The sequence below is a fragment of the Triturus cristatus genome, chromosome 9 (genome assembly GCF_964204655.1).
Source record: "Triturus cristatus chromosome 9, aTriCri1.1, whole genome shotgun sequence".
Taxonomy (NCBI): domain Eukaryota; kingdom Metazoa; phylum Chordata; class Amphibia; order Caudata; family Salamandridae; genus Triturus; species Triturus cristatus.
The window spans coordinates 956,547,710-956,563,630 of NC_140592.1; the positions used below are offsets into that span (position 1 = coordinate 956,547,710).

A 15,921-nucleotide genomic window follows, 5' to 3' on the forward strand; every position below is an offset into this window, starting at 1 on the left:
AAAGACATGCCACATCAACTACACTGATTCATGTGCCAAATAATCCGCCTGATGTCGCACAATCACATCTGGTGACATGCATGTGTCGTCACAAAAATGAGCATCACAAATTCACCTTCGAAGCAACAAATGAAAATGTATTATAATAAACACAGAAAAGAAATGAAGACACATGGCGGCACCCCTCAGGACAATCCTTAGGCCACAGCCTGCAAGAGAAAAAATCATGATGAGAAGGTGTGTCCTACGCACATCAAGGGACAGAGAGAGTGAAGGAGAGAGAGAGGAAGAGAGGGAGAGAGGGATAGACGGACAGAGGCAGAGAGAGAGATAGACAGACAGAGAGGGGGAGAGAGATAGATGGACAGAGAGGAGGAGAGAGAGAGAGAGAAGAAGAGAGGGAGAGAGAGTGCCGACACTGCGCACCCAGGCCACACTGCTCACCTGCTGCCACCGGTGTGTCTCCAATCACATGCCAGTATGTAGTGCAGTTCACCAGGTCCCACATCTGAGACAGACCCGTCATCTGAAACAGAGTCCAGATACATGAATGGCACAGTACATACAATTGCACAAGACATCTTCGCCTGCCAGCCCTTGCGCACCCAGGCAGAGACACCCCAGCCCCTCCTGCCGCCCAGCGGTGCATGCTCGCCCATGCGCACTAAGGCAGAGACACCCCAGCCCCTCCCGCTGCCCAGTGGTGCATGCTCGCCCCTGGGCCTCACTGCTCACCTTCCACCACCGGTGTGTAGAAAAGAGGTCCCACCACGTGCTGCTGCAAGCCACAAGCCCAGGGTCCACGGACATGGCACCCTCCACATCATGCAGCCCCCCTCCGCAGGCTGCCAGGTCTCACATTTGACTCTGGGTCTTGATTTCGCAATGTCAGAGGACATAACAGTGCACCCGGCATAATCGCAGGCTGCACACTCGCTCAGCCCTTGACGTGCCATTAACTCTGTGATCTGGGATGCAATGCCACGTGGCGGTAGGCCTGCGCTGCCCGCTGGCTCTGGCCTACACTGCGGTCCAGCAGGGCACACTAAACCTGAGCAGTTTGGACCGCCGGGACGGGGCATCATCGCAGGCTGCACACCCGCTCAGCCCTTAAGGTGCCCCTAACTCAGTGCACCCAAAGTCACCATCCCGTGGCGCTGTGCCTGTGCCGGATGCAATTTATCCGGTGCCACCAAGTCCATGCCCTGCAACTCATGGACCCGCTTCGATTGGGTATCGTAGTTCGGGCGCCATCATGTTACCTCTGGACCTGCAGAATGTAATGTCGCAGGCCCATGGGCCCCCATGCCTACATGCACACCACACGGATACACCCCGAGAGAGGCTGGAAATGGTATAGAGCATGTGCGCCTGGCCCTTTTTATAGGCAGGGTCACATGTGCTGTGACGCGTGTGCTGGATGGGTGTGGTGTGGGTGTACACCGGCCGTGAGGGAGTGGCTGTGGCATGCTGACAACTAGACCTTTGAGCAGCAGATCCCAACAGGGAAGGCCTGGGACATGTCGCGTTGTTGTCCCCCCCTGTAAGCGTAAGCGAAGTGGGCTGGCCAGGCGTATGCCAGTCCAGCAGAAGAGTTTGAACAATGACCCCTGCGCTCTGGGCGTTGTACAGTATGGGGCTGGACAAGGAAGCAACAAATGTGTGTGTCGCTGTTGTTGGGTCGGCGCCACCCTGACAACATTTGGCAATGTGTTACCCTGTGACCCGAGTCCAATGACATGAGCCACATGGACGTAAGAGGAATTCACTGACCCAACATTTGTCCATACTACCACACTTGTAAGACCATAGACATGACACATCTGTATGATTTAGAATGTTTAATGCATACTCAGTGGAGTCTTGCATCTGGAGCAGTACAGGGCCATGCAAAGCCCACTTTACAATGTTGACCCGAGGATGGCCAGTCAGAGTCCTTCAGGGAATGACAAGTCCAAAGGGAGGGGAAGAGTTCTGTCTGCAGTCTGTTAGCGGTGTCATTGGCGATCAAACAGGATATGGCAGTCCATGTCGAGGTCCAAGGTGAGTGTCGCAGAGTGTATCGGGGGACAGTGGAAGGTGATGATGCAGAGGGCAGAACCAAGCTGAAACCAGCCATATGGCAGAGATGAATGCTACAGTTTTTTCCGTACCAGTAAGGCGGTTTCATCCGCATCTTCGTCCTCTGCTGTCTCATGTGCCTCACGTGTGGGTGGTGCTGGCATTTCTCCAGCACTGTGTGGCAGTGACACCTCAGGGGCCGGAGGTGGAATGTCTGCCGCACTGTGTGGCACTGTCACTTCAGGGGGCGAAGATGTGGATGTAGTGGTAGCAGCAGCATGCATCGGCACAAGGCCTTGTGGCAGCAATGTCATGAGGATGGTTTTGAGGTCATTGAGGAACCCAGCTACCTCTCGCTGGTGTGCAGCCGTGGCAACCGCTCTTTCCGCATTGGCCCGCTCCATGGTCTCCATGAGCCTCCGCATGGATTCCTCTGGGTGCCTAGTTTAAAAAAATGTATAGGTTTGCTAGGTTTCCCTCGGTGCCGGCAGAGCTAGGGTTCAAAATCTACAGCTAGGCACTTTGCAAAAAAAGGGACCGTTTTCACTGTGAATATGTGGTGTGTCCACGTTGCGTTTTGGGACGTTTCCTGTAGCGGGCACGAGGCCTACCCACACAAGTGAGGTACCATTTTTCTCGGAAGACTTTGGACAACGCGGGGTCGGGGGAATTTTGTGGATCCACGCAGATTCCAGAACTTCCACCACAGAAATGTGAGGAAAATGTGTTTTTGGACAAATGTTTAGGTTTGCAAGGGATTGTGGGTAACCGAACCTGGTGAGAGCCAGTCAAGTCACCCCACCCTGGGTTTCCCTGGGTGTTTAGTTTTCAAAAATGTATAGGTTTGCTAGGCTTCCTTAGGTGCTGGCAGAGTTAGGGTTAGAAATCTAGAGCTAGGCACTTTGCAAAGAAAGGGTCAGTTTTCCCTGTGAAAATATGGTGTGTCCACATTGCGTTTTCGGCCGTTTCCTGTCGCGTGCCCTAGGCCTACCCACACAAGTGTGGTATCATTTTTATCGGGAGACTTTAGGGAACACGGGGTGGGGGGAATTTTGTGGATCCACGCAGATGCCAGAATTTTCCACCACAGAAATGTGAGGAAAATGTGTTTTTTTAACACATTTTTAGGTTTGCAAGGGATTCTGGGTAATAGAACCTGGTGAGAGCTAGTCAAGTCACCCCATCCTGGATTCCCCTAGGTGTCTAGTTTTTTAACATATATAGGTTTGCTAGGTTTCCCTAGGTGCCGGCAGAGCTAGGGTTCAAAATCTACAGCTAGGCACTTTGCAAAAAAAGGGTCCGTTTTCACTGTGAAAATGTGGTGTGTCCACATTGCGTTTTGGGCCGTTTCCTGTCGCGGGCACTAGGCCTACCCACACAAGGGAGGTACCATTTTACTCGGAAGACTTTCAAGAATGCAGGGTCGGGGGAATTTTGTGGATCCACGCAGATTCCAGAATTTTCCACCACAGAAATGTGAGGAAAATGTGTTTTTTTGGACAACTTTTTAGGTTTGCAAAGGATTCTGGGTAACAGAACCTGGTGAGAGCCAGTCAAGTCACCCCATTATGGATTCCCCTGGGTACCTAGGTTTAAAAAATGTGTAGCTTTTCTAGGTTTCCCTAGGTGCCGGCAGAGCTAGGGTTCACAATCTACAGGTAGGCACTTTGCAAAAAACAGGATCCGTTTTCACTGTGCAAATGTGGTGTGTCCATGTTGCGTTTTGGGCCGTTTCCTGTCACAGGCACTAGGCCTACCCACACAAGTGAGGTTCCATTTTTCTCGGAAGACTTTGGGGAATGCGGGGTGGGGGGAATTTTGTGGATCCACGCAGATTCCAGAACTTTCCACCACAGAAATGTGAGGAAAATGTGTTTTGCTTTACAAATTTTTAGGTTTGCAAGGGATTCAGGATAATAGAACCTGATGAGAGCCAGTCAAGTCACCCCATCCTGGATTCCCCTGGGTGTCTAGTTTTCTAAAATGTATAGGTTTGCTAGGTTTCCCTAGGTGCCGGCAGAGCTAAGGTTCAAAATCAACAGCTAGGCACTTTGCAAAAAAAGGGACCGGTTTCACTGTGAATATGTGGTGTGTCCACGTTTCGTTTTTTGGACGTTTCCTGTAGCGGGCACTAGGCCTACCCACACAAGTGAGGTACCATTTATCTCGGAAGACTTTGGACAACGCGGGGTCGGGGGAATTTTGTGGATCACGCAGATTCCAGAACTTTCCACCACAGAAATGTGAGGAAAATGTGTTTTTGAACAAATGTTTAGGTTTGCAAGGGAGTGTGGGTAACCAAACCTGGTGAGAGCCAGTCAAGTCACCCCGTCCTGGGTTCCCCTGGGTGTTTATTTTTCAAAAATGTATAATATTAATAATAATAATAATCTTTATTTAGATATAACACAGATATCTTTAAAAGAATTTACAAAATTCACATTAAAAACCAACTGTTTTAAAATACACTGCCTATAAAAGTGCAACATACTTATTAAAAGCAAGGCAGTGTTCTTTGAAATACGATTTGATGAATTAACCTGTCAGATTGCAGAGCGTGATAATCATTTTATTTCATCTTCCCTAAAAATTTTATTAGCAAAGCCTCTTTTGCACCAAATTACAATATACTTGCTGACTAAAAATTATTAAACCCAGGTTTAAATCTGTATTTTTCGGGGTTCAGGGCCATGATAATGGCTTGCCTACATGTCCGAGCGCCCAGCCTATTCCACTCTAATTTGAGTTTGCACCTGCGTTGAGAATTAAAGGCTGGGCAGAGACAAACCACATGTAGCAGAGTTTCGGCTGTCTTGCCACACCCTCTACAGGTTACATTTTCCGACGTGCGTCGCCAAGTGGGCAAATCTTGCAAGAAACGCCAGTCACCCATTCTGATTGCCATAAAACTACGTTTTAGATACAATGAATAGGTGCACGACAGGTAAGAGGCAGGGGCTAGCCGTCTGTATGAATTTACAAGGGCCCAAGCATGACTACGTTTGGTAAGAAGTGCCTTATCCATTATGAGAGAGCTCATTCTCACACATTTTTTGATGCCAGTCTTAAATACTGCCCGACTGGGGTTAAGGGCCCATAGCTCACTCGCCGACATTTGGTGGATATGGTCCTTGAAAAGACAACCAAACGTACCTCCAGGGTTTTTCTGGGTGATTTCTAACCAGACCAAGGTTTCTAGTGTGCCTAAGTCCGCTTGCCTCAATTTATGGCAGAGGTTTAGATATGAACCGATGTTAGAAACATCATAATTCAGTATCTCTAGCTCTAGTCTTACCTGGGCTGCGGATGCGGAGTTTGGCAAATGGAGTACCTTTTTATAAATTTTAGTCGTATGTTGGTTTAAGACAGTATTCAGCTTGCCCCTGAATATCTCTATGCCATATGATAAAGTAGGGCCAATTTTTGCTCTGAGAACTTCTAAGAGTGGTAAAAGAGTTGGACCGGAGATATTTTTCGAGAGCTTAGCTAATGACACCGCAAGGGTCATCGCTTTAACTGCGATCTCGTTACGATGTTTAATAAGATTGCCCCTAGAGTCCAAATGGACACCTAGGTACTTGTACGAGTGTCCTACGACAAGGCTTATGTTGTTGTATGACCATCCTCCGACAATGTGCCGTTTCCGACCAAATGGGACAACTTGTGTTTTCTTTAAGTTAACCTCAAGTTGGTTCATGGTCATATAGATGTACAGTTTATCGAGGAGCCTTTGCAACCCGACCCTAGTGAGGCTAAAGAGAACCGGGTCGTCGGCATATAAAAGGTTACTTAATGCCGTACCTCCCACCTTTGGGGAGTGACTGTTAGTATCATCCAGTAAAGTTGACAGGTCCGCTATGAACAGGTTAAAAAGCATGGGGGCCAGCACGCATCCCTGCTTCACGCCTCTTGATGTCGAGATTTTCCGGGAGAGATGCGTGCTGGACCCCAGCTTCACCCTGACCCAAGTTCTGGAGTGCAGTTGTATAATTGCCTCCAAAAGTTTATCAGGGATCCCCCATTTCCTCAGCTTTTCCCATAAGGCAGCCCTCGGAACCCTGTCAAACGCTGCTTTAAAGTCGACAAAACAGCAGAACACCGATCTAGATGTGGAGAGTGCTTTGTCGACGATAGTTGACAATGTTAATAGATTGGTCATCGTCCCGGACTTGGCAATAAAACCTGTTTGATTAATTGGTATCAATTTATGGTCCTTTGCCCATAGGCTCAACTCCTCCAGCAGGAGGCCCGCGTAATGCTTCGCCTCAATGTCCAGCAGTGCGATGAGTCTGTAATTATTGGGAGAGGCGCAGGAACCTGATTTATAAATAGGTTGAATTATGGCACCCCGCCATGAATCTGGGATTGTTGCTGTTCTCAGAGCAAAATTAAAGAGATTTGTCAATAGGCCTGACCAGAGAGCCACATCAGATTTAAACAGATTCTGTGGCAGGCCATTTGGGCCCGGAGCTCCATCTGATCTAGCTCTTGACACAGCAGTGGCGACCCTATCTTGTGGCATCTGAGGATCCTCACTGTTGGTGTATAAATGCTCTGTCGGATTGCTCTGCTTGTTGTTAAAATCTATTACTTTCTCTCTTGCGGGGCTGCCTCCTGTAGTTCCTGAGCATTCTGGAGATCTAAAATGGTTGGTGAGGAAGGTAACCCAATCTGATTCTTGGATGTTGGCAGATCCAAAACTCAATGTGCTCGAATTGGACTGGTTGATTAGGGCCCAGAATTTTTGAGGATTTCGGCTCTTACTCTCCCACACTAGCTTGCACCAGAATTGGTTATCATGTGTCCGTTTATCTTTAGTGATCGCCAGCCTAAATGACTTTTGGGCTACTTGATACTGTTTTAAAAATTCACTGTTCCCTGGAGCTTTTACCAGTAGCCGTAAGGCATTGTTTCTAGCTTTCTTGAGTAGCTTCGACTGTTGTGAGTGCAAACTGGCGTGGGAGGGGTCTCCTTGGAGAATGCTGTTTTTTTGGAAAAAGATTGATCAGATGTAAGCAGAGAGTCATGCATGTTGCTATCGGGGAGGCATCCTGGTCAATTCCACCTCTTATGTGCTCCGTGGATGCATGGAGAATCATCGGGCTGATGTCTTCGCTCCATCTGAGGCGCTTTAGGTTTTCGGAGTATATACCCCTGCTGGTTGTGGGTGCTGATTTATGCTTCACTGAGTTTGTTTTGAAAGCTATGACCTGGGGCCGGTGATCACTTTCAGAACGTGGGTGGATGCAAAAGCTAACCAGACAATGGAGCAAAGCTGAATTACAGATGGAGTAATCCAGGTAAGATCGTTTCTTTCCATTTGTCCAGGACCAGTTGGGGGGGGTATCGCCTTCCGACCTTCCAGGTAGCCTGCGCTATAGAAGCTAGGTTTGCTAGGTTTCCTTAGGTGCTGGCAGAGTTAGGGTTAGAAATCTAGAGCTAGGCACTTCGCAAAAAAAGGGTCAATTTCCCCTGTAAAAATATGGTGTGTCCACGTTGCGTTTTGGGCCGTTTCCTGTCGCATGCCCTAGGCCTACCCACACAAGGGAGGTATCATTTTTATCAGGAGACTTTAGGGAACGCGGGGTGGATGGAATTTTGTGGATCCACATAGATTCCAAAATTTTCCAACTTCGAAATGTGAGGAAAATGTGTTTTTTTGGACAACTTTTTAGGTTTACAAGGGATTCTGGGTAACAGAACCTGGTGAGAGCCAGTCAAGTCACCCCATCCTTGATTGCCCTGGGTGTCTAGTTTTCTAAAATGTATAGGGTTGCTAGGTTTCCCTAGGTGCAGGCAGAGCTAGGGTTCAAAATCTACAGGTAGGCACTTTGCAAAAAAAAGGGTCCGTTTTCACTGTGAAAATGTGGTGTGTCCACGTTGCGCTTTGAGGCCTTTCCTGTCGTGGGCACTAGGCCTACTCACACAAGTGAGGTACCATATTTATCGGGAGACTGAGGGTAACACAGAATTGTAGAGTAACTGTTATTACCTATTGACTTTTGATGCATTTCTGCCTTCCAAATGAAAGACAATGGTGCCAATTACGATCCGGCAAAAACCGGGTACGAACCGTCGGACGGAGGCTTTTTTCCGTCCGACTCGTACCCGGTCGTAAAACTTTACAAACATGCAAGTACGATTCGCATGGAAACACCATTTCCGCGCTGGGGGTACACACCGTACATACACGGGTGGGGGTACGACTCGAACGTACACGGGTGTACATACACGGGGGGGTTCGACTCGTACTCGGGTGTACATACACGGGGGGTTCGACACGTACAGTTCGACACGTACTCGGGTGTACATACACGGGGGGGTTCGACACGTCCTCGGGTGTACATACACGGGGGGGTTCGACTCGTACTCAGGTGTACATACATGGGGGGTTCGACTCGTACAGTTCGACACGTACTCGGGTGTACATACACGGGGGGTTCGACTCGTACAGTTCGACACGTACTCGGGTGTACATACACGGGGGGGTTCGACACGTACAGTTCGACACGTACTCGGATGTACATACACGGGGGGTTCGACACGTACAGTTCGACACGTACTCGGGTGTACATACACGGGGGTACGGCGCGTACATGCGGGGGCTGGGGGGTACGGCGCGTACATGCGGGGGCTGGGGGGGGGTACGGCGCGTACATGCGGGGGCTGGGGGGGGTACGGCGCATACATGCGGGGGCTGGGGGGGTACGGCGCGTACATGCGGGGGCTGGGGGGGGTACGGCGCGTACATGCGGGGGCTGGGGGGGGTACAGCGCGTACCGGGCATCTGTTTGTACGTCTCCATGGTTGCTATTGGAGTTCGGTGCGGACGGTCTTTTAACCATACGGTTGTACATTCGGACACCCGGGACGGATCGTGATTCCCCGGTCGGACTTCGCTTTTCACGTTTGTACGGTAAATCGTCCGAGGACGTGTCGGACACTTTTTCGACCCGAGGACGTGTGGGGAATTAATCCCAATGCGACTTGTATGGGCTTTTTACCATGCGAATCGTGATTGCCAGTTTGTACGGCACTTGTACGATTCGTACAGTAAAAAGACCGGATACGAGTCGTACGGGAATTTGTTTTACCGGATCGTAATTGGCACCAATGTGTAAAAAAGAAGTCAATTTGGAAAATGACCTATAATTCTCATGCTAGTATGCGAACTCACAATTTGGGAAATGTGCAAATATCTATTGTTTCTAAACTCTATATTTTGTTCCAATTTCAGAAATACATAGGTGTCTTTCATATCGATTTTTCCATGTATATATTTTCCCAAATGAATTGCTATATACCCGGTACATAAATAAAACACCATTGCAAGATGCTGCTCAGTTATTGGCTCTGGGTTCGTCGGGTTCTTGGTGAACCTACAAGTCCTATATATCCCCACAACCAGAAAGGTCCAGCGGATGTAACGGTATGTTGCTTTCAAACAGCTGTCATGATTAGAAGAAGTTACAGGTGAAAACGTTGACACAACTGGCTGTTTTTTTCAACTAATTTTCAATTTTTCCCATATTCAACGGTTAGTTTCCATAAAGAAACCTTGAAGGATCTACACAAATGACCCCTTGCCTAATTTAGAATTTTGTCTACTTTCCAAAAATGTATAGCTTTCCAGGATACATTATTGCTTTCATACCCATTTCTACCATTAACTGGAAAGAGGTTGAAAGCACAAAAAAATAGCAAAAATAGGCTATGTCCCAGCAAAATGCCAAAACTGTTGGTTTTCCGATGAAAGCCTGCTTGTCCCTAAAAGCTGGGAAGATGGTGAATTCAGCACCACAACCCCTTTTTCGATACCGTTTGCAGGGAAAAAAAACAGACGCTTTCATCTGTAGCCCTTTTTTCCCATTTTTCCAAAACAAAACAAAATGTCGCTGTATTTTGGCTAATTTCCGGGTCCTCTCCAGGAGAATCCACAAACCCTGGGTACCTTTAGAATCCCCATGATGTTGGAAGAAAAGGACGCAAATTTGGCCTGGATACCTTATGTGGTCAAAAAGTTACAGGCGCCTAAGCGTGAACTACCTCAAATAGCCCAAAAAAATCTTAGCACAAGGGGGAAAAGGGCTAGCAGCGAAGGGGTTAAAGCTTTGGCACCCTCAGTGTGATGGTTAGTAGTGGTATTAGTACTGTGGCAATGTGTGGTGCAACTGTGGTGGCCTCCTGACGAGGGCCCTAGCGCTTATTTTTTTTACAAATTAAGTGCTGTGTAAACCTCTGATGAGAGTTTGCTTTCTATCAGTGTGACGTAATACCCAGACCCACCAGGATGGGGCAATATTGTAGACTGCAATAGTGGCTAAAATGCGGGTTAATAGTTATGTTCCCCCGGTTCAGGTAGAGTCGTCATTATTTTCTGGTTTCATGTTAATTCTCATAACGGCCTCAAGGCCAACTTGTTTCCCCATGCCCAAGCAGGATCACATGGATATGTACTGCATGCATAAATGTGAAACCCAACACATGGGGGGACGTCAAGTACCTTCAGCTGCAGCCAACACATGGGGCAGATGCACATTATGATATAAACGTGTGCAGAGTATGATCATGTCTAAATGCTTTGGCGAACTGTATGCAACTGTTATGGCAGAAAATCAATAAAAGAGATACTGTGAAAAATATAACCATCCTTACTGCTGTAAAGACTGTACATCTAGTAGTTAAAGCAAAAAGTTGTGAACATCTTCTATTTTAATCACTATTTTCTGGTTTCTGCATCAGAAACCTTGATTCTTGGGTGAATCACGTTAAAAGTCTCTACCTTAAAAAATTAGATTATGAAGTGCACAAATTGAGGGGCATATTATCAAGGACGGCGTTAAAATTATCGCACCAGAACATGGACTTCTATTGGAATTCTCCAGGGCATATTATTAAGCCCATTATCGCCGCTTTTTTTAACGCCGTCCTTGATAATATGCCCCTGAATTTTTCCAGAAGATTCTTATATCACCAAGAGGTAGGTCTGCTGGAGATTCTGTGAGTGAAGAAAAATAAAATATTGAATTAGATATCTCTAAGGTCTCAGACCGAGGCTGTGGCACGACCATCCTCCCCTCTTGCGTCCCAATTCTGCTCTGACTATATTTCAAAGCGAACTGGAATATGCTCCTTTAAAGGCTGCCTGGCACATTCGTTTGATATGTGTATTTCTCAGTTTAATTCTAATGTATCTTAAAATTCACTTACATTTTGGCTATTTGATAAATAAACATCAAAGCACTCATCAAAGTCATGTGATGTCGACTCTGCATGCGTAAGATTTAACCTGCAGTATGCAGCCATTCACTGTACTTAGGGGTAGTTATGCTTTGTAAATAATCCAAACTAAATAAATAAAAAATAACGGTTCCATTTTGGTGAACAGCAAAGTCTGGTTCACAGAATAAATAAAAAAAAGTGTTTTAAGCTTCCTTTTTTTGTGTCAGTTTTGACAAATAGCTCTGTATAACATTTGACAAGTCATTATAAGTTATCTACCTCCGCCATTCACCCCAATGGGAGTTGCTTTTCGAATTGCTATGCAAATCTATACTCTATGCTGCACGCGCACAGGCCCGCTCCCCACCAGACGAAAGAATCGAGCCTTATTGACTGATTATTAATTGGATGACAACACCACAGTGCGCCGGCAATGATGTGCCGCAAAATAGGATCCCTAATTTAATTTCCTTTTGAAAATCATGACAAATTACAGTGTTCATAAACAAGACAACAAATTGCTTATTGAATATCACTAAAAAAATAGATAGCTTTTCCAGGTAATTTTTAACATAAAATGTACTTTGGGCCGGCGTCCAATCAGCAGGAACAGCGCACTGCCAGGCCCATCAATCTGGATGCTCTTTGCTTATTTTCAGCAGATTGTTTGTAAATGACTTTTAATGTGGTCTCGGTACCATCTGCATTTCCTTCCTCCCCTCCTGAGAAATTCTATAATGAAGCGATTTCCGCTCAATTGCTCTCAATTTTCTGAGCGGGCGTCTAGTGGCTGCGCCTGTCACGCCATGGACGCTGCCGTTGTTACGTTTGCCGGTAGGCTACGTTTGATTGGCTTGTGGGCATCACTATAGAATTATAGTGCGATGAGAAGGTGGAACACAAAAAATATATGTGAGGTTGGGTTGAGGAAGCACCGGTCACATGGCGTGGCGTGATCATACCACATCACTGCCTATGGGGCCAAAATGAAGATATGAGAAACCCGGTATGTTTGTTGTCTTTGGTTGTTTTCTAGCATTTACATTATAAACAGCGACCTTTTGGGTTATTCACATTCTGTAATTCTTCTAGAGTTTGTATTTATGTGTTTCATTTTTTTGTTCTGGGTACAGACAGTTTCATCAGAAAATGTATATCCTAGCCAGTCATGGACGTAAGGGCTTAGCCGAGGCCAGTGTCAGTGCCTTCTGCGTCACATCCAAACCTGACATCCCAGGTACAGTGAGGCTCACAAGTGTTAGCGGTATTATGACTGACCTCAAAGAAAAACATTTGGGAAGTTGTGAGTGCCTTGGGGCTGAAGCCACCAATGATGTCACAGAAATAAAGTGCATCATAGACCCCATGGAAAGTGCAGCACATATGGAAGGTGGGCCAGTTGGTCTAGGTGTAGGATATAAACTGAAAAGGGTTATTTATGAGAGGCTTGCGCCGCCGAAGCATCACTTTATTTTACGCTTCGGCGGCACAAGCCTCTAAATCATATCTATGAGGCGACGCAAAGTCAATCTGCGTGGGCTTTGCATGGCCGTATAGATATGGAATGAGAAAAAGCAGCTCAAGCCGCTGCCTTGCCTTATTCTGTGTCAACGAGGCGTTCCATGGGCTTTGCAGCAGGTTTTCCCATGCAGCACTCATGGATTTTGACGCTGCCCCAGATTTACGTAATCACATAAACCTGGGCCAGCACCAAAACCTTACTTCTCCCCAGAGCAGGTGTAACAAGGGAAATGTTTTTATTACTCCTCGTTTTCTGCATTCTGCACCACACATAGAAAGAGGAAAACGCCTCTTGGGATTGTTTTCGTGCTTGAAAAGTGCCCCTTTCACTGCAAAAACAATCCTGCATGCAACACAGACACCCTTGCACCATGGTGCAAGAGTGCCTACATTGGTGCTAGACAGCAAATTGTGCACGAGCGTAGGGGGAAAGGACAGGAATGCACTGTATTTGATGAATACGGTGCATTCCTGCCATTTTACATTGGCATAGTGCATTGCATCAAGAAGACTTGCGGCGCTGCCCTACGCCAATTCCCCATAAATTAGGCCCTGAATACAGACGTTGTGGCCTCCTAGAAGGCTGCACCTGCTCATGTGCTGCTCTAGGGGTCTGGGAACCAACTAGTGGTTAAATGTTTTGCAAGAGAAGGATTACATCTGAAGACGTCGAGTCTGCCTCTCCTCCCTGAATCTGTTCTTGTGATGCTTACTACTCAAGTCATCATGGAAGAAGACTTCATGGGCCTTCGTGGGGCACCTGTTCTATACAGATATGATCAGTCTCTGGAAAGAGATCTGTATTTGGTTTGGATCCATCCTAGTTAAAGGCCCTGATACTTTTAGGTTCCCTTTATCCAATCGTATTTATGTGCATGAGTGCACAGAATACAAAGCCATGCCTCAAGTTCAAAGTGTAGGCATTACATGTGGCTTGAGTGGAGGTCATGCACATATCTGTTTGCGAACCTGAGAAGACAGAGTGGAAAGCAGTACAAAACGTCTGATATCTAAAAAGAATAAATAAACTCTGCATGTTTCTGCTGTGCTTTTCAGGACCAATTTAGTCATATTCTTGCAACAACGTCATGTGGGCCAGAAGATAGTGTGGAGCGAGGGAATAACCAGAACATTAAATACCCCCTACATTGAACTAAAGCTCTGATAGTACCAAGCAAACAAAGAAGGTGAGCCCAACACTCCCTATAAGAAATCCCTTGGCTCCTCCATCCAAGTATCTATCCATTCATACTTTCACCCTTGCATCCACCCGCTGATATCCACTATTTCACCTTTATATTCTGTCTTCTATTCATTCTTTTATACAACCTTCAATTTTACCAAGTCCAGCTATCCTTCCACTTTACCATTTTTCGATCTATCCATCAAGTCTGTCATCCATCCCTACACTCTGCCTGCCATCCATCCATCCACTCTGCTGTCAATCCATCCACTCTGCTATCTATCTATCCATCCATCCATCCTTCCAACAGCTATCCATCAATCCATCTAGCCATACATACATCCGCCCCCTCACTCTGCTGTCCATTCATCCATCCATCATCCCATCTCCTATCCACCCATCTATCCACCCTGCCATCAATCCATCCATCAACTCTGCCATCTATCTATCCATTCATCTACTCTGCAATCCATTCACATATCCATTCCCCCTGCCATCATTCACTCATCCTTTCAACCACTCATCCACTGATCCATCCCTTTACTCTGCTATCCATTCACCTGTCCATAAACCCTATCCATCCCTTTACTCTGCCATGCTTTCATATGTCCACCCACCTATCCCTCCATTTCGTTACTCTGCCATCCTTCCATCTGTCCATCCACCTATTCATTCACTCACTCATCCATCCATCCCTTTACTCTGCCATCCTTTCACCTCTACATCCACCTATCCATCATCCACTCAATCATCCATCCTTCCATCCTTTTACCCCTGCTTCCATTCAATAGTCCTTTCTTGTTCTCTTTTCTAGTTACTCATCTTTTCCCCCTCCTTGCTCATGCTTGCTCTTCTATTGACACTGTATTCCTTTATAGCATTAATTATGAGCTTTTGTCTGCCCAGTTGCAGACAGAAGAGCCTCACCCCCACTGTAGCCTCTAAAGTAGGGTGTTTACGACCTCCCTTGTGTGGAGACGGAGTATCCATTAGAGGGGGCGTTTATCAGAGACATCTCAACACCCAGAAAGGTTTGTTTGCTTGAATAGGATTACCTACTTGGGGTTCAAGCGATAAATAGATTGTAGTTTTGCAAATAGGTAAAGTCATTATACAATGGGCCGGTTGCCAAGGTACAGGTAAACCAATATTACTGAGGCTCTTCTCGTAGGCATAGGGCACTGGCAGGGGTGCTCTCTCAGCTGCATTTTCTTCTTCATGGCATTAGAACAAAGAGCTATAAGGAGCTTAATAGGCTTGTCAAAGGTAGATGGACGGAGGGATGGAAGTCACAGAAAGGGAAGGTAGGAATACACTGACAACCTCCTGTGGCATCTGGTCAATCTAACTAACCCAGCACTCGACTAATGAAATTCATGCAAATATGTTTGTCCTCAACTGATCATTGGAGGACTGCAGAAATGAGCTTTTGTATGATCTTTTGCCTGACAACAATGAAGAGATGACTCGAACAGCTGTGGGCAAGTATCTCAAATTGGACCTTCATCTGATCTCATATGACTTTGCAATAGATGTCCGGTGTTATTAACCAGGCCAATATAATTTATAAGTAGGTAGTTTTATTCAAAATTACATTATTTCCAAAATTCTTCAATACCTAGCTAAACATGCCATAAGCACCCTAGCACAGGTGTTCAGATCAAAGGAGAAGGGTGTTAGAAAGTTACTCTGTGGAAATAGGGTATTATCAGAACACCCTGCACACTGTTTTATTAGCTTTTCTTGATATGGAAAGGTATCATTGCACAAGGGCGACGAAATCACGAACGCTAAACCAGATATGGCCAATTCCTAGAGGATGGCAGCTAAACAATGGAGGTTACAAACAAGAGCTTTTTGCTAATAATGTACTGTTGTGTAGTTCCTACAAATGTATATAGGATCTGCGCATTTAAACAACATAAACTAAGGGA

The 15,921-nt window shown here is 46.3% G+C and overlaps 1 long non-coding RNA gene across 1 annotated transcript in view; it reads right to left on the reverse strand.

Annotated features, from left to right (window-relative positions):
• Window positions 1–485: 485 nt before the first annotated feature.
• LOC146799144 (uncharacterized) overlaps window positions 486–15,921 on the reverse strand; it is a 31,770-nt gene continuing 16,334 nt past the window's right edge. Inside the window, exon 3 of the long non-coding RNA XR_014969238.1 lies at window positions 486–526. This is a non-coding gene — a long non-coding RNA (uncharacterized LOC146799144). The remainder of the gene's footprint in view (window positions 527–15,921) is intronic.